This window comes from Giraffa tippelskirchi, chromosome 4, assembly GCF_054371585.1.
Source record: "Giraffa tippelskirchi isolate mGirTip1 chromosome 4, T2T-mGirTip1v1.2.pri, whole genome shotgun sequence".
NCBI lineage: Eukaryota > Metazoa > Chordata > Mammalia > Artiodactyla > Giraffidae > Giraffa > Giraffa tippelskirchi.
This window is the reverse complement of record NC_137278.1, coordinates 174,986,866-175,007,167: the sequence shown is the minus strand read 5'-3', so window position 1 is coordinate 175,007,167 and position 20,302 is coordinate 174,986,866. Positions and strand designations below refer to the sequence as shown.

Below are 20,302 nucleotides of genomic sequence, written 5' to 3'. Positions count from 1 at the left end.
CTATTCTTTGCCCAAGTTCAATTAGCATTCTTATTACTAATCCTCTGAATTCTTTATCTGGTAAATTATTATCTCTGTGCTTCTTTAGGTGTTCTTCCTGGGGTGGGGGAGAGGGCAGTTCTTGTTCTTTCATTTGAAACATATTCCTCTGTCTTTTCAGTTTGTTTAATTTTTTCTGTCTCTGTGAAATGTGAAACAGTTACCTATCCTGATCTTGAAGGGGTGTCTTTGTGTGTGAGCATCCCTATGCAGTCTGCATATCCCTATGGCTTTGTTGAGGGAACTAGATCTGAAATGAATAGGGTCACATATTCCCCTGGGGTAGCTGGGGATTCCCCTGTCGCCCTGGTGGGAGATGTAGCTAGAGATTCAGGGGCCAGAGCCAGGTGTGAAACAGGGCTCCTCCTGAGCTCAGTGGCCATCACCATCTATCAGAGGTATGGGTGGGTCCCAAGGTGCTGGGGCAGAAGCCCTGAGGGCTGAGCCGAAGCTGGCTTTACTTCCTCCAAGTGTGTGCTCTACCCCTCCCACCTGAGCGGGTGCTGGGTAGTCCTGGCACAAGGAACTCAAGACAGAGTTCAGAACTCAAGACAGCTCCTCACTTCCAGCTCCAAGACTGCCAAGCAGTGGCTGCCCCTCACTTCCTTCAGATGCAGCACCAGGTCCAAACAAGCTCCATCACCACTAGCAGCAGTACTTCCCTCAGCAACACCCTACTGAAGGGTTGGAGCACAAATAGCCAGAGCAGGCTGTGATAGCAGCAGGAGTGAGGGCTGGGCTATGCACTGGGACTGTCAAGGGTAACTGGCCAGAGGCTCTGGCAGTTTCAACCTGCTTCCTCCATGCAGTTCCCAGGAGTATGTGTGTGCACGCTTCACAAGTGAAGTCGGTTTCTTCAGCCCTCCTGTTAGTCCCACTGGTATAAGCTACCTAAGAGGATTCATCTTCCCAGAGTCAGAACCCAGGACTGGGGTGCCCAGTATGAACCTCTCATTCCCCAGGAAGGATCTCTAAGCCCATGTAATCTGCCTCCTCTACTGGCGGGTCTCAACCTGATCACTTCTCCTCCCTTCCTACCAACTCTGTATAGATCTCTCTTTACAGCTTTGGTTGTGCAAGAGTCTTTCTGCCAGTCTGCAGCTTGTTTTCAGTGAGAATTGCTCCACATGTAGATGTAGTTTTGATGTGTTTGTCGGGGGAGGGATTTCAGTGTCCCCCTGCTCCAGTATCTTCATCTCCTCTCCTGGGAAAACCATTTCAAAATGTGAAGGAAATTGACAACATTCCTCAACACTACTCTTTACTGCCTCTTAAAAAAAAGGTATTAATTTTGGGGTTCAAACTCTGCTCCACAATGACTTAGGTTCACTTATTATTATCTTTGATTGGGTTATGTTGACATTTGTACCCTTAAAATGCTGTACTTTAGCAATCAGAAAATATCTAGACTTCAAGGCTTGAACAATGAATTAAAATTTAACAACTTTGCATAGTATTATTGTGGGGGGTGGGGAATGAGCACTAAGTTTACTTGAAAAAATATAGGGTAAAAAATAATGTTTTAGTAAATACTTTCTTATTCTTAAAATTTATTTTCTGTCAGGCTCAAACAGAAAACCCAAGCAGACGTTGAGTCATTTGGGATAAGGATATAAAGTGAGTGCTATTCACTGGTGGTTGATTTTAAAGGATTACAGTAAGTAGTTGGTTGGACACTTCGAATTTATTTCCAGTGAAACAATAAAAATGAGTGCTGTTCTATTAACTTTTTTGCACTTTTGTGAGAAACATTTCTCTTGAGAGACGAAAAACAAAATAATTAAAGCTACAAATATACCCCACAGTGATTGATGAAATATTTTATCCTCTCAGACCAGGCTCAAGAATCTGGCTGGTTAGAAGCTATCTTCCTTACTGTCTGGAGGTACCTGTTGTGAATACTGAATGAATGTTGATGTCCTTTGAAATAAGTTCTCTCTCTTTATCAGCACTAGGAAAAAAAGGAAAAACTACCAGGTTGTTCATTATTTTGGTGATTACTTATTGTAGATGATCGAATATTACTTTTATTTTGTTAGTGCTACTTTTACATAAAAGTTATTAAGGGAGGAACTCCTTTCCCTTCCAAGTGCTTATTAATCTCCTCTTCTTAAGTATATCTAATTTTTTCAGTATCTGCACACAGCAAGAAAAAGAATGATAGGGAAATGCAGGTTTAAAGTATCTGAAGTCAGCTCTAACAATCATGGTTCCAGTTGTAACGACTGTGTAGATTCCAAAAGCAATAGTGAAGTTAGTCATTCAAATTGTATTCATTACCAGTCAATCACTTTTTGGCTGGCTTATATTTCTCAAACTGCCTTAATAAGCATAATGATATACAACATGACTATTCCACTTCTTTAAAATTTTTATTTTATTTTTACAATATTGCAGAATTACCTCTGCCTCTTCCCTCTGGTCATGACCAATTTAAATATACTTGTATAGTATGGGAAATTTTCTCCTGGAAAAATGCTGTGTTTAAAGTTACAGTGTCTGTTTAAAACCTGAATCATCGGGGGGGAAAGTCAAAACATTTCCCTTCACTCCAGAAAACACGAATGTTAGCTTTTGTTTGCTGAAGGGCAGCTCTCATGTTTGTGCTTATTCTGGGTTCTGTAAAGTTTGGGATTATGTATAGTGGAGAGTTAGAAAACCACTGGTGAATCTGCCATATGTCTCCAAAGCTTTCAGAACACTGAGTTGCCCTGGAGAAGGTTCCTACCATTCCAGTTCCCATGTTGGGAGTAGAATCGAGATCACCCAGTCTCAGCTGTTCCTGTACAACCACTATGTGGTCCAATGAAATACCTCATTAGATAAATCCAAAAGGAGCACCATGACCCTCTCTGGTTTAGACAGGAGGATGTGCAAAGGATGGTTTTCAGCGGACTTCTAATTGGCCAATAGTTGATTGATTAATTTAAAAACTTAGTTTAAAGCCAAGAATCATAAAGAAAATAATATTTAACCTCAAACGTTTTATTTTAACCTAAAACAAAAAAATATACATTCATCCATATTTTAAAGTCAGATCAAGGTCTTTTAATAAAAGCCTATAGATTAGAAAACTAATCATTATTCTCACATAAAGCAGATCCAAAATGTGTCACCTATGGTAGCATCAGTTTTGATATCTTTAAAGTGGAACAAAAATCTAATACTTGTAAGTATGTTTACTAAAGAATCCACCATTTTCAGGATTTTACCCCCCTCCAGTCTTTCACCGTTGTCTCATCCATGCTTTGTTGAATCAAGGTCTTCTATTCTTCAGCAATTTCACTTTTTTTAGATTTTCCAAAGCATACATTTGGTTGTCACAAAAATACAGCTCTTTCACACTCAAATCATTTTAGCCACTTATAGAATATTTTACTAAACTGCACAATTACAATGGAAAGTGCAACTGAATAAACTGGGAATAATCATTAAGTGACTCAGCAAACAACCAAATCAGTCAGGGGAAACAGGAGTGCACAGGTATGATAAAGAGCAGAGCACTCGCTCAAGTGTTCGTTAGGTCATGACTCAGTGCATCTCACAAAAGGAGCAGAGAATGTCTGTTAATCTGGTGACTTTTCCACCACCCCATACGGTGTTTGACATCTTATTTCCCCAAACAGGGCTCAAACCTGCATCCCCTGCATTCAAAGTGCAGACTCTTAAACACTGGACTGCCAAGGAAGTCCTCCTAGTGACTTTTTAAAGTGGAAACTTTAAACTTTTTAAAGTTTAAAAGAGTTTCTATTATAGGTGAAATATTTCGCCTACAGATAAAAATAGTAAATATATGTGTATATATATATATATCTTCTACTATTGTTCAGACTCACTGTATGAAATTATTGGTCATTTTTAGCGGGTCATCAAGAGCCTCACATTTGGGAATGCTACTGCCCAGTGAATTAGACTCACCCTCTCCAAAGTCACTAGAATATCAGCCCATGTTCCATTAAATATTTATTCACCTAGATGTCCTTTCTACCCTTCCACTCCTGTAATGCCCCAGGTGTTTGGATATCAGTCACATGCAGGATTTAGTCCTGATAAGAGGGTTGAGATCATCGCTTACCAGACATCCATTTTCTTCTTCACAACTACAACTCCAGCACAAAATAAACAGTAAATTAACTAAAATTCATTTTCTCCTTTAATGTTTCAATCAAGCAGGAGATGTACTACCCTGCCCTCTGGAGGACTCAAGTTCACCTAGGTACCCAGGGGACCTTACAATGGCCTTCTATACTCCTGACGGCCCTATTATCAAGGTTTTAAGCAGAACCTCTGAAAGGAAAGAAAACTGCAGAACAGAGTTGAAGTTCCTTGATCGAGTTGTTTTCTATCAGAATATAACTTTAAAAAAGTACTATGTTTTTAATGATTCTGTACTCACTTTGTAATTGGTTAGCACATGGCAGAGGAAAGGTCTGACCTTATTTTTATTAAAATTCATTTAACGCATAGAGACTTGTTATCATAATTGTTTCTTATTGTTCAGTCGCTAAGTCGTGTCCCACTCTTTGAGACCCCACGGACTGCAGCATGCCAGGCTTCCCTGTCCTTCACCATCTCCAAGAGTGTACTCAAACCCATGTCCATTGAGTCAGTGATGCCATCCAAACATCTCACCCTCTGTTGCCTTCTTCTCCTCTTGCCCTCAATCTTTCCTAGCATCCAAGTCTTTCCCAGTGAGTCAATTCTTCACATGAGGTGACCAAGTATTGGAGCTTCAGCTTCAGCATCAGTCCATCCAAGGAATATTCAGGGTTGATTTCTTTTAGGATTGATGGGATTGATCTTCTCACTGTCCAAGGGACTCTCTAGAGTTTTCTCCAGCACCACAATCTGAAAACATCAATTCTTTGGCTCTCAGCTTTCTAGATGGTCCAACTCTCACATTGCTACAAGAATACTGGAAAAAATCATAGCTTTCACTATATGAAGTTTGGCAGCAAAGTAATGTCTCCACTTTTAATATGCTGTCTAGGTTTCTCATAGCTTTCCTTCCAAGGAGCAAATGTCTTTTAATTTCATGGCTGCAGTCACTATCCTCAGTGATTTTGGAGTCCAGAAAAATAAAATCAAACACTGTTTCCACTTTTTCTCCATTTATTTGCCATGAAGTGATGGAACTAGATGCCATGATCTGGTTCCTCTGCCTTTTCTCAGTCCAGCTTGAACATCTGGAAGTTCACAGTTCACTACTGTTGAAGCCTGACTTGGAGAATTTTAAGCATTACTTTACTAGCGTGTGAGATGAGTGCAACTGTGTGGTAATTTGAAGATTCTTTGGCATTGCCTTTCTTTGGGATTGAAATTACAACTGATCTTTTCCAGTCCTGAGGTCACTGCTGAGTTTTCCAAATTTGCTGGCATATTGAGTGTGACACTTCACAGCATCATCTTTTAGGATTTGAAAGACCTCAACTGGGATTCCATCACCTCCACTAGCTTTGTTCACAGTGATCCTTCCTAAAGCCCATTTGACTTTGCATTCCAGGATGTCTGGCTCTAGGTGAGTGATCACACCATTGTGGTGATCTGGGTCATGAAGATCTTTTTTGTGTAGTTCTTCTGTGTATTCTTGCCACCTCTTCTTAAAACCTTCTGCTTCTGTTAGGTCCATACCATTTTTGTCCTTTCTTGTGCCCATCTTTGCATGAAATGTTCCCATGGTATCTAATTTTATTGAAGAGAGCTCTAGTCTTTCCCATCCTATTGTTTCCCCCTATTTCTTTGCATTGATCACTGAGGAAGGCTTTCTTATCTCTCCCGGCTATTCTTTGGAACTCTGCATTCAAATGGATATATCTTTCCTTTTCTCCTTTGCCTTTCATGTCTTTTCTTTTTTCAACTGTTTTTAAGGCCTCATTGGACAACCATTTTGCCTTTTTGCATTTCTTTTTCATGGGGATGGTCTTGATCACTGCCTTCTATACAATGTCATGAACCTCCATCCATAGTTCTTCAGGCACTCTGTCAGATCTAATTCCTTGAAGCTATTTGTCACTTCCACTGTATAATCATAAGGGATTTGATTTAGGTCATACCTGAATGGTCTAGTGGTTTTCCCTACTTTCTTCAATTTAAGTCTGAATTTTGCAATAAGGAGTTCATGATATGAGTCACAGTCAGCTCCCAGCGTTGTTTTCGCTGACTGTACAGAGCTTCCCCATCTTGGCTACAAAGAATATAATCAATCTGATTTTGGTTTTGACTATCTGGTGATGTCCATGTGTAGAGTTTTCTCTTCTGTTGTTGGAAGAGGGTGTTTGCCATGACCAGTGCATTCTCTTAGCAAAACTCTGGTAGCCTTTGCCCTGCTTCGCTTTGTACTCCAAGGTCCAATTTGCCTTTTACTCCAGGTATCTCTTGACTTCCTACTTTCACATTCCAGTCCCCTACAATGAAAAGGACTTCTTTTTTTGGTGTTAGTTTTAGAAGGTCTTATAGATCTTCATAGAACCATTCAACCTCAACTTCTCAGCATTACTGGTTGAGTCATAGACTTGGATTACTGTGATATTGAATGGTTTGCCTTGGAAATGAACAGAGATCATTCTCTCGTTTTTGAGTTTGCACCCACGTACTGCATTTCAGACTCTTTTGTTGACTATGTGGACTACTCCATTCCTCTAAGGGATTATTGCCCACAGTAATAGATATAATGGTCATCTGAATTAAATTTGCCCATCCAGTCCACTTTAGTTCACTGATTCATAAGGCTTATATGTATAGTTTTAAATAAGAAAAAATATTTTAAAAGATAAACTATGACTAGTAAGGAAATGTTATTTCATTAGGGCTGCAATGAAGTATAACCAAAGCTAACTGCAGGTACAAATCAACTGACTTTTTTAGTGATACTCTAAGGGCATCCAATAGAATTATTTTATTGTTTTTCTTATGTAAAGTATGTTCAATAAAACATGTTCACTTAGAACATTGTAAAAACTAGACTCTACTGAACAGGAGAAACACCACCTTTTTACACAGCTTATTTTTAGTGAACTTTTAAAAAACTCTCATAACTATAGATGGCCTCAGATGCCAACTGGCAGGTGCTGCTGGAAGGAATTATAACTCCAGCAACTTTTGTTACCTAATTTTAACACACGGAGGAATTTCCTCTGCTGGAATCAAGTTACTACTATATTGGTGTTTACATTTACAGTCCTGAATGTTTTAAAGTCTAGCAGTCTTGATCATTAAATCTAAGAAGCATTATTTTACTTAAAATAATAGAGTTATTTTAGCCACCTAGTAGTCACACTTATCTAGAAAGCATCACTATGAACAAAGCTAGTGGAGGTGATGAAATCCCAGTTGAGCTACTTCAAATCCTAAAAGATCATGCTGTGAAAATGCTGCACTAAATAAGCCAGCAAATTTGGAAAATTCAGCAGTGGCCACAGGGCTGGAAAGGGTCTGTTTTCATTCCAATCTCTAAGAAAGACAATGCCAAAGAATGGTCAAACCATCGCACAATTGCACTCATCTCACAGATTAGTAAAGTAATACTGAAAATTCTCCAAGCCAGGCTTCAACAGTATGTGAACCATGAAATTCCAGATGTTCAAACTGGTTTTAGAAAAGGCAGAGGAACCGGAGATCAAATTGCCAACATCCGTTGGATCATCAAAAAAGCAAGAGAGTTCCAGAAAAACATCTACTTCTGCTTATTGACTATGCCAAAGCCTTTGACTGTGTGGATCACAACAAGCTGTGGGAAATTCTTCAAGAGATGGAAATACCACACCACCTGACCTGCCTACTGAGAAATCTGTATGCGGGTCAGGAAGCAACAGTTAGAACTGGACATGGAACAACAGACTGGTTCCAAATAGGAAAAGGAGTACGTCAAGGTTGTATATTGTTACCCTGCTTATTTAACTTAGATGCGGAGTACATCGTGAGAAACGCTGGGCTGGATGAAGCTGGAATAAAGATTGCTGGGAGAAATATCAATAACCTCAGATATGCAGATGACACCACCCTTATGGCAGAAAGTGAAGAGGAACTAAAAAGCCTCTTGATGAAAGTGAGAGGAGAGTGAAAAAGTTGGCTTAAAGCTCAACATTCAGAAAACTAAGATCATGGCATCTGGTCCCATCACTTTGTGGCAAATAGATGGGGAAACAGCAGAAACAGTGGCAGACTTTATTTTGGGGGGCTCCAAAATCACTGCAGATGGTGACTGCAGTCATGAGATTAAAAGACACTTACTCCTTGGAAGGAAAGTTATGACCAACCTAGACAGCATATTAAAAAGCAGAGATGTTACTTTGCTAACAAAGGTCCAGCTAGTCAAGGCTATGGTTTTTCCAGTAGTCATGTATGGATGTGAGAGTTGGACTATAAAGAAAGCTGAGTGCCGAAGAATTGATGCTTTTGATTTGTGGTGTTGGAGAATATCCTTGAGAGTCCCTTGGACTCCAAGGAGATCAAACCAGTCCATCCTAAAGGAGATCGGTCCTGAATGTTCATTGGAAGGACTGATGTTGAAGCTGAACCTCCAATACTTTGGCCACCTGATGTGAAGAGCTGACTCTTTTGAGAAGAGTCTGCTGCTGGGAAAGATTGAAGACAGGAGAAGGGGACAACAGAGGATGAGATGGTTGGATGGCATCACCAACTCAATGAACATGAGTTTGGTAAATTCCGGGAGTTGGTGAAGGACAGGGAGGCCTGGCCTGCTGCAGTCCATGGGGTTGCAAAGAGTCGGACACGACTGAGCAACTGGACTGAACTGAACTGAGTCACATGTATAGCTATATTTTAAAATCAAAGCACTATTATTTTCATTCAAGAAGACTTTTTTCCCAAGAAAATATTGCTACAATTTATGTCAAAGAGCATTCTATCTATGTTGTCTTCTATAATTGTATGTTTTATGCCTTACATTTAGGTCTTTAAACTAATTTGAATTTATTTTTCTGTATAGTGTGATGGAATGCTCTAATGTCACTGATTTACACGTGCCTGTTCAGCTTTCCCAGCACCACTTGTTGAACAGATTGTCTTTTCTCCATTTTATATTCTTGCCTCTTTTGTCATAAATTAATTTACCAAAGGTACATGGGTTTATTTCTGGGCTTCTTTGTTACATTGATCTAGGTATCTGTTTTAGTGCCAATACCATCCTACTGTGATTACTGTAACTTTCTAGTATAGTCTGAAGTCTGGAGAGGTTATGCTTCCAACTTTGTTCTTTTTCCTCAGAATTGTTTTACTAATTCTGAGTCTTTCATGATTCCATATAAAGTTTAGGATTATTTGTCCTAGGTCTGTGATAAATGTCATGAGTATTTTGACAGAGATTGCATTAAATCTGTAGATTGCTTTGGGCAGTATGACCATTTTAATTATATTAATTCTTAGAATCCCCAAGTATAGGCTATCTTTCCATTTGTTTGAATTATCTTCAATTTTCTTAATTAATGTTTCATCATTTTCAAAATATAGGTCTTTCACCTCCTTGCTTTATTCCTAGGTCTTTTTTAATGTGACTTTAAAAAGGATTTTTTTTCATATTGTTAGTGTACAGAAATGTAACAGATTTATGTATATTAACCTCAGATCCTCCACTCTTGCTTAATTCATGTATCATTTCTAATAGTTTTGGGGCTCTATATATATGGAGAGGACTCTTGAGAGTCCCTTGGACTGCAAGAAGATCCAACAAGTCCATCCTAACGGAGATCAGTCCTGGGTGTTCATTGGAAGGACTGATGTTGAAGCTGAAACTCCAATACTTTGGCCACCTCATGCAAAGAGTTGATTCACTGGAAAAGACCCTAATGCTGGTAAGGATTGGGGGCAGGAGGAGAAGGGGATGACAGAGGATGAGATCACTGGATGGCATCACTGACTCGATGGACATGGGTATGGGTGGACTCAGGGAGTTGGTGATGGACAAGGAGGCCTGGTGTGCTGCGATTCATGGGGTCACAAAGAGTTGGACATGACTGAGCAACTGAACTGAACTGAACTGAACTGATATAGAGTACCATGTCATCTGCAAATAGTGACAATTTTACCACTTCTTTTCCATTTAGGATACTTTTTATTTCCTTTTCTTGTCTGGTTGGTGTGGACAGGACTTCCAAACTTATGTTAAATAGAAGGAGTGAGAGTGGGCATCCTTGTCTTGTTCTTGAATATAGAGGAAAGACTTTCAGCTTTTCACTGTTGAGTACAAACAACTATGTATAAGCTATAAGAACATATTGAACAACATAAGGAATACAACCAATATTTTATAATAACTTTAAATGAAGTATAATCTATAAAAATATTGAATCACTTTGTTGTACAACTGTAACTAACACAATATTGTAGATCAACTATTTGTGTGTGTGTGAAGTCACATTAGTCATATCTGACTCTTTGCAACCCTGTGAACAGTAGATCTCCAAGCTCCTCTGTCCATGGAGAATCTTGCCTGGGATTCTCCAGGCAAGAATACTGGAGTGGGTTGCAATTTCCTTCTCCAAGATCAACTGTACCTCAATTTGAAAAAGGAATATAGGGATTTCCCTGGTGGTTCAGTGGTTGAGAGTCCACCTTCCAGTGTGGGGAATGTGGGTTCAATGCCAGGTCAGAGAACTGGAATCCCACAAGCAGTGAGGCAGCTGAGCCTGCATGCCTTGGCTGAAGGGCCTGGACACTGCAACTACTGAGCCTGTGAGCTCTGGAACCTATGCTCAGACATCTGTGCACTGCAGCTGGAGAGGCCCACACACCATGGCAATAACCCAGTGCAACCAAAATTTTTTAAAAAGGAATATAATGCAAGCAAAAAAAGCTTCTTTCTTTTCTCTGTGTAGCTCATCAGACTATTTGTCTCTATACTTATATTTGTGTTTTTAAATGAAACAATAAGTTTATTACTTGAGCATACTACATACAATCTCATAAAAAAAATTGTAATTCATCTTATAGGAAGAAATAATTTTTTTAAATGGTGAGACCAACTAAATGCAGCAGCTGTTCACCCCAAAACTGAGAAACATCAGGCTTTTCCAAATCAGTGAAGTATTTGTTTTTGTTTTCCTTTTATACCAATGCAACTCAATTTCTTTCACTGAAGTAAGGAATAACTATGAACAGAAACTTCTGTATAATACACCTGTAGAAGAGTCAAGTTTATTCTGGTAACTGATGTGGAAACATGGACATCTCTTAAACTATACATCTCTCCAGTAGAAATAAACCCCACTTGATTTTTCCAAAGATTTCAAGCTCCAATATAATTTAAACATATATTTAATTAAAGAGAAAGACACAAAGTAGGCCTTATCTTTGCATGAGTCTTTGATATACAGGAGAAAACAATGTGTCTTATAAAACTAAATTTGTAAAAAATCAAACGTATTTTCCACTTGGTTGTTGAAGAGTATTTTTAATAAAATTCAGCTTTATTTCATTAATAATGTAGTTCTTTCCCATGGTTGGGTGAAGCCACAGAAATTTTCACCAATCAGGTCCCTAGACAGAGAAAGGATATTCCTGCAGGCCTTTGTCATTAGAGAAATTTAAAAAAATGTCATTATCTAGGTGGAAGACTGAAGCTTGGTAATATTAATAGAATCAGTAAATTACAGTAAACGCCAACAAGTGAACTGTAGTTTGGAGCTATTTATTAAAACAAGATCTCTTCTTTGCTCACAGCTAATTTTTTTTTTTCCTTTCTTCCTTGTTGATGTTTGTTTCTGGTTTTGACAGCTCAGGGGTGAATTTATTTCCTGTTATGGATCAAGAAGTGGGAAAAAAAAAAAACAACAGTTCTGCAGTCAGTGAGCATGACTATTTAAAGAATAGTTGGAACCGTGAGGATGAAGTCCCAGAAGGTGAAGTGAGAGCAGCTGGTGAGGGCAGCCGTGTGACCCAGCGGAAGGTCATCTCACAAACATGTGAGCCCCTCATGGAAGCTCTTCTTGATTTCAGCCTGACCCTCCCTCTAGTTACAGTGACTTCACCTCACATGTTTCTTTCCAGGGCCCACAAGCCAGAAGAATAAGAAAAAGGTAAAGTTATGAAATTGCCTCTTCTGTGATAAAAGGGGGGAAATATCCCAGACATGCCTTATACTGCTGCTTGTCATCTTGGAAACAATGGGCATGGGAATTGCCCTCACCATGTTCACTGGACACACCCACAATCTATCAGAAGTCACAGCGCTTTACTTAAATCAATAAATCCTGGCTGAGATATGCTCTTTGTAAAAGTTTCCAGGGAGTAACAAAGAAGTTCTTCTGCCTAAGCTAAGGATTTTTCATAGGCTTAGAACACAAGTCGTTTTTTTTTTTTCAGCACAACAGTATTTTTTGCCTCCTATCATGGGTACAATAGCCTCTGGCTCCGTTCAGAAACGCCATGAAAGTTGCACGGCCCTATTACTGCTCCCACTGTGCTTCGTGGTAGGGGAGGCCTCCCGAACTGTCTGCCCATTAAAGGGGCACCAAGGAGCCTCAGGACAGGGCCAGTTCTGCGTGGTTTCTCTGTCCAGCTGCCTCGAACAACATGTCTCTTCAAAAAGTTTCCCAAGATATTGTGTGGACCTTTATAAGCTACTGCAAAGTGGCTTCCTTGGCCTTTCAATAGGAACTCCTCCTGCTCCAAAATTAAATTGATCTTCTCAGATAGTACAGAACAAAGGGCAAGTGTACCATTTAGTTGTCAGAGGATTTGACAAGCGCAGATTATTTTTATTCCTTGGACGTGTTCTGTTTTTCTACATTAAAGCCAGCTTCACAGTTCTATGGATGACAGAGATGAAAAGAACTTATTAAATTGTCAAATATGTCTACTCTAAATGTAGCAGAAATATCTGAAGTATGTACTTGTGATCATTTGGCTTATCATTTAGGAAGTAAGCAGATTCCCTCACTTCCTACATTAGCACAAATATTCTTTGTTAATATACATCCAGACCTATTTTGCATTTGCATTTGAACTTTAGGAATGCTGGCCTTTTTCTTTTTTTTTTTTAACATAACGTGCATTAATTAAAATTTTATATGTATCTGGCTAGGATTTTCTACATCAGACCAGATAGGATCTCATGGTGAAGAAGGGGGAAATTAAACAACTGATGAATCCTAAAGAAGAACCATTTTAGTGATATGATGTACTTTTATGTGCATGTATTATATGTAACTTTCCTTCTTCAGAATTCTAGCTTTGCTGATAACTTTATCTAAACACATTTACGCAAATCCCTCATATACAAATCAAAGAATTCTCACCATCTTGTGTAAAAAGAGGGCGCTATGGAGCAGGCTGTCAGCAATCCCTCCAGGTCAGAAACTCAACATTTCATGAGAATTTTCCACGAAAACAACTTGAAAGTAACTCTACAAGCCATAAAAACTTGGGGTTTATTTAACCACGCTAGCTTTGCATGCTATTTCTAAATTGTGTTACTTAAGAGTTAGATTCACTGTGTGTGTTAGTCACTTAGCCGTGTCTGACTCTGTGACCCCATGGACTGTAGCCTTCCAAGCTCCTCTGTGCATGGAATTCTCCAGGCAAGAATACTGGAGTGGGTTGCCATTTCCTTCTGCACAGGATCGTCCTGACCCAGGGGTTGAACCCGGGCCTCCTACATTACAGGAATATTCTTCACCATCTGAGCTATAGGGAAGTCCCTTAGATTCACTACTATGTGTCAAATCTATTCTCTCCTCCCAGATTTGTGTATTTCAAGAAGCAAAATTAATGAACAACTTTAAATTACTTTTATTTTTTTTACAAAAAAGAAACTGATCAGAAAGATTGGCACAGTCATACCATTTCTGACGAGAAAGTAAAGGAAAATTTCATTGTTTTGTTTCATTTTGTTTTCATTGTTTTGTTTTGGTCATGGAATACTTGGATTTAAAAACAAGCAAACTGTGCCAAACTTAGAAGAGTTTGACAATCAAGGCTTAGCATTTACATTATTTCAGGCTGTATCCGCACCATGAAATTGTGCTGAACGACTTTGAAATACTGACCAAAAACATAGAAGAGGCAAACATGTACTATCAGGGGGCTCTTCAGCTACATCCACAGCACAATTGGGTTCCCTTAAACCTCAAGAATCTCCTTAAATGTAGTCTACCACTGATCAAGCAGCCTTGTGATTCCCAGAAGTCCTTTCCCCTCAACTCATTTAGTTGTGGTGTAGTGGCCTCTTCCAAGAGCTTATCAGAATTTTCAAGCTTTGGAAGGATGTAACATTTATCTAAATTTATTCTCTCCCAGCTTCCCTGGTGGCTCAATTGGTAAAGAATCTGCCTGCAATGCAGGAGACCCAGGTCGATCTCTGGTTCATGAGGTCACAAAGAGTCAGACACAACTGACTAATATATTTGTCAGTCAAGGTAAGTATTTATCAGAGTGTCTTCCTGGAAATAGAAGTTCTGAGGGATATTCGTAGCTACTCACACAATATGAGCAGGGGGAGAGTTCAGTGGTCAAACAGGAATTGCTGAGCTAAGCAAAGATAAGTAGGTTCCTTTGTTATGAGAGTCACTAACTCATCTTATGAATGTTTAAAAATGGAATATGGAATTTAGAATTTTCCAGGAGATTTTTTTTTTGGTGAGGGGCGGTAAAATTTTCCCATGAAAAAGCATTCCATGGTTACATTTTTGGGAAAAAAACTAGTCTAGGAAAAGAAAAGTTGTTTTAAAGTGTAACCAAAGTACCATGACTACAATTCATGACAACAATGTTTACTTAATATAGAAAATGAAGTGAGATTTGCCTGCAATTGATACTGATGTGTTGCCCTTATGAATAACTCCTAGACCTAATCAATAGTGTTTGTTTTTCACTTACTTCTCTCTTAAGGGTTGGTAAAACAATCAAGGTCATTGAAGACTGGGTGACAAGTTCTGCATCTTGTATTCCTACAATGTGGCAATGGCCATGGAAGTGATTTGCAGAAAGTGGTGGTCAGAATAGGAGTTGCACTTCTAAACTTAAAAGTCATATTGAAAATAATATAAATGGCAAATCCAGTCTAAAAATGTTTGGAATAAGAGAAAGTATGGATTGGGACTTCCCTGGTGGTCCAGTGGCTAAGAGAACATGCTCCCAATGCAGGGGGCCAGGGTTTGGTCCCTGGTCAGGGAACTAGATTCCACATTCCACAACTAAGACCTGGCACAGTCAAATAAATGAATTAATTGATTTAAAAAATAAGAAGAAAAAATAGAAAGTAAGGATAAGTTTATTTCTACTTATGTATGTTAGTATGTTAGCAGTTAACATACATACTGAAGTGGTTTTACCTTCTGAAAGTGAAGGTATATACCTGTCCTTTTTTGTATATCTAAAATTATCTGCCATGGTTCCTTGTTTAAATAAATCAAAATAGCTCATCAGAAGTTTGATCACCCCACAACTTACTATGGTAACATTTCATTTTATCCACAAGGATGAAAAAATAAAATTAATATTAAATTTTTCTTTAAAAGTTATTTAAAGCTTTTCCTTTTAAAACTCAAATTTTAATAAACTATTTTGAATATGGTAGTAAATTAGGTCTGCCTAATGTATAAGGCATATCCTTTATATAGTATACCTTATGTATAAATGTTTATGTTCAAACTCAGTTAATAACTATACTAGAGTTTCTAATTTGCCTAAGGATACATAGTGGTTGCCCAACTAGCAGACATATTGACATATTGACTGATTGACATGATTGCCTCCATTCTGTCATTCAAAAAGGCCTTGTCAAGGTCTCCACATATGCCTATTATCTGCTCCTTTACCATCTCCTTTAGAATAGTTTGTGTAACATATGCTCTTCACCATAACAGAAAGATTTAACTACCTCAGTGCTTAAGCGGAATGCATCTTTTTCTCCCACCTTTTAATTCACTTTTTTGGAGCATATTCACATAGAGATTTTTCCCCTCCTACAAATCTGTGTCCCTGTTTGTGTACATATATTTATAGTCAGCCCTATGTTAATAGAAGCATTAGTTTGATTATAGAATAATCTTAACATAGTGAAAGGTGATAGATTTTATCATTTATGATTAAGAGTGGCTTCAAACAGACAGTCGCAAGTAGAACAAACTCAAGGAGGAATATGCTGATACACATAGTAATCAAATTGACAAATATTAAAGACAAAGATAAAATATTAAAAGCAACAGGGGAAAAACAACAAATATCATACAAGGGAGCTCCCATAAGGTTATCAGCTGATTTCACAGCAGAAACCCTGCAAGCCATAAGGGAGTGATGTGATATATTTAAAGTGAAGAAAGAGAACTTACAAACAGGAATACTATAACCAGCTAGGCTCTCATTCAGATTTGATGGAGAAATAAAAAAACTTTACAGACAGGGAAGTTAAGAAAATTCAGCACCACCAAAACCAGTTTTACAACAAATGCTAAAGGGATTTTTCTAGGCAGGAAACATAAGAGAAGGAAAAGACCTACAAAAACAAACCCAAAACAATTAAGAAAACCATAATAGGAACAAACATATCAAAAATTATCTTAAATGTAAATGGATTAAGGCCACTAACCAAAAGATATAAACTAGCTGGGTGGACACAAAAATAAGACCCATATATATGCTGTCTACAAGAGTCTCACATCAGACCTAGGGATTCATAAAGACTGAAAGTGAGAGGATGGAAGGAGGTATTCCACACAAATGGAAATCAAAAGAAAGCTGGGTAGCAATACTCATATCAGACAAAATAGACGTTAAAACAAAGACTGTTGTAAGAGAGAAAGGACACTACATAGTGATCAAGGGATCAATTCAAGAAGATATAACAATGGCAAATATATATGCACCCAACATAGGAGCACCTCAAATACTAACAACCATAAAGGGAGAAATGTATAGTAACACAGTAATAGTGCACATGAAACATTCTCCAGGATTGACCACATGATGGGCCACAAGCTGAGCCTTGATAAATTAAAGAAAATTGAAATCATATCAAACATCATTTCTGATCACAACTGCTATGAGGTTAGCAATAAACTACAGGAAGAAACCATAAAAAGCACAAACATGTGAAGGCTAAACAATATGCTACTAAACAAGCAATGGATCACTGAAGAAATCAAAGAGAAAAGTCAAAAAATACTAGAGGCAGATGGGATACAGCAAAAGCAGTAATAGCAGTACAATCTTACCTCAGGAAACAAGAAAATTCTCTAATAAACAAGCTAAGATTATACCTAAAACAACTAGAGAAAATAAAACAAACAAAACCTAAAGTTAGTACAAGAAATCATATAACGATCAGAGAGGAAATAAATGAAATAGAGACAAAAAAACAATAGCAAATATCAGTGAAGCTAAAAGCTGGTCCTTTGAAACAATAAACAAAATTGATAAACCTTTAGCCAAATTCATCAGGAAAACAATAGAGAGGACTCAAATCAATAAAATTAGAAATTAAAAAGGAGAAGTTAAAACAGACATCAAGGAAATATAAAGGATCAAATACAAGCAACTGACTACTACAAGCAACTATATGTCAATAAAACGGACAACCTGGAAGAAATGGACAAATTTTTAGAAAGATGCAGTCTCCCGAGACTAAATCAGGAATAAATAGAAAATATGCACCAACCAATCACAAACACTGAAATTTAAACTGTGACTTAAAAACTCCCAACAAACAAAAGTCCAGAACCTGATGGCTTCACAGGCAAATTTTATCAAACATTTAGAGAAAAGCTAACAGCTATGCTTCTGAAACTATTCCCCAAAAATTTCAGAGGAAGGAACACTTCCAAACTTACTCTATAAGACCACCATTACCCTGATACCAAAATCAGACAAAGATACCACAAAAGAAGAAAATTACAGGCCAATATCACTGATGAACATAGATGCAAAAACCCTCAACAAAATACTAGCAATTCAAATCCAACAATACATTAAATACACCATGATCAAGTGGAATTTATCCCAGGGATGCAAGTATTTTTCAATATCTGCAAATCAATCAGTGTGATACAACACATAACAAATTGAAAAATAAAAACCATATGATCATGACAATAGATGTAGAAAAAACTTTTAACAAAATTCAGCACCCACTTATGATTAAGAAAAACTCTCCAGAAAATGGGCATAGAAGGAATATACCTCAACATAGAAGTCATATGCAACAAACCTATAGCTAACACCATGCTCAGTGGTGAAAAACTGAAAGAATTTCCTCTAAGATCAGGAACAAAACAAAGATGTCCACTCTCACCACTTTTATTCAACATAGGTTTGGAAGTCCTAGTTGCAATAATCAGAGAAGAAAAAGAAATGAAAGAAATCCAAATTGGAAAAGAAGAAGTTAAACTGTCACTGTTTGCAGATGACATGATATTATACATATAAGATCCTAAAGATGTCACTAGAAAACTACTAGAGCCCATGAATGAATTTGGTGAAGTTGCAGGTTACAAAATTCATACAGAAATCTGTTGCATTACTATACACTAACAATGAAAGATCATTAAGAGAAATGCAAGAATCTATTCCATTTACCATCACATCAAAGAGAATAAATTACCTTGGAATAAACCTTCCTAAGGAGACAAAAATGTGTACTCTGAAAACTATAAGATACTGATATGGTGATGAAAGAAACTGAAGAAGACACAGATGGAAAGTTATACCATGTTTTTGGATTGGGAGAATCAATATTGTCAAAAAGACTGTACTATCCAAGGCAATCTACAGATTTAATGCTGCTGCTGCTGCTGCTGCTAAGTCGCTTCAGTCGTGTCCGACTCTGTGCGACCCCATAGACGGATTTAATGCAATCCCTGTCAAATTATCAATGGCATTTCTCACAGACCTAAGACAAAAAACTCCAGATGGTGATTGCAGCCATGAAATTAAAAGACGCTTACTCCTTGGAAGGAAAGTTTTGATCAACCTAGACAGCATATTAAAAAGCAGAGACATTACTTTGCCAACAAAGGTCCGTCTAGTCAAGGCTATGGTTTTCCCAGTGGTCATGTATGGATGTGAGAGTTGGACTATAAAGAAAGCTGAGCACCGAAGAATTGATGCTTTTGAACTGTGGTGTTGGAGAAGACTCTTGAGAGTCCCTTGGACAGCAAGGAGATCCAACCAGTCCATCCTAAAGGAGATCAGTCCTGGGTGTTCATTGGAAGGACTGATGTTGAAGTTGAAACTCCAACACTTTGGCTACCTGATGCAAAGAGCTGACTCATTGGAAAAGACCCTGATGCTGGGAAAGATTGAGGGCAGGAGGAGAAGGGGACGACAGAGGATGAGATGATTGGATGGCATCATCGACTCAATGGACATGGGTTTGGGTGGACTCCGGGAGTTGGTGATGGACAGGGAGGCCTGGTGTGCTGCGATTCATGGGGTTGCAAAGAGTCGGACATGACTGAGCGACTGAACAGAACTGAACTGAAGACAAAAAAATCTTAAAATTTGTATGGAGACATAAAAGGCATTGAATTTACAAAGCAATCTTGAGAAAGAAAAAAGGAGCTGGAGGAATCAGGCTCCCTGACTTCAAACTGTACTACAAAGCTATCACCTTCAAAACAGTATGGTACTGGCACAAAAATAGAAATATAGATCAATGGAACAGAATAGAAAATCCAGAAATAAACCCAGACACCCATGGTCAATTAATCTACAATGAAGAAAGCAAGACTACACAATATTGGAAACACAGTCTCTTCCTTAGATGGTGCTGGGAAAACTGGACAGCTACATGTTTAAAAAAATAATGTTAGATATTCTTTAACACCACACATCAAAACAAGCTCAAAATGGATTGAAGACCTACATGTGAAACCAGACACTATAAAACTCCTAGAGGAAAACATATGCAGAGCACTCTCTGACATAAATCACAGCAATATCTTTTATAATCCATCTCCTTAAATAATGAAAATATAAAATAAATAAACAAATGGGACCCTAATTAAACTCAAAAGCTTATGCATAGCAAAGGAATCAGTAAACAAAATGTAGACAACCCACAGACTGGGAGAAAATAACTGCAAATGATGTGGCCAAGGGATTAGTCTCCAAAATTTAAAAATAACCCCTGAAGCTTAATATCATCAAAACAAAGAACCCAATCAAAAAATGGGCAGAAGACCTAGATAGACATTTCTCCAAAGGAGACATATGGATAGCCAAGAGGCACATGATAAGATGTTCAACATTGCTTATTATTAGAGAAATGCAAATCAAAATGACAAGAGTTATCACCTCACTACTAGCTAGA

At 38.0% G+C, this 20,302-nt stretch overlaps 2 long non-coding RNA genes across 2 annotated transcripts in view; one reads left to right on the top strand and one right to left on the bottom strand.

Annotated features, from left to right (window-relative positions):
* Positions 1-20,302, top strand: part of LOC145546030 (uncharacterized) — a 1,126,586-nt gene that overhangs the window by 585,592 nt on the left and 520,692 nt on the right. The gene's annotated exons all lie outside the window — the stretch shown is intronic.
* LOC145547278 (uncharacterized) lies at positions 11,159-14,595 on the bottom strand. The gene is made up of 2 exons (XR_014083694.1): positions 14,476-14,595; positions 11,159-12,803 (listed from the first exon to the last, which is right to left on the bottom strand). It is a non-coding gene; the product is annotated as an uncharacterized LOC145547278 (long non-coding RNA).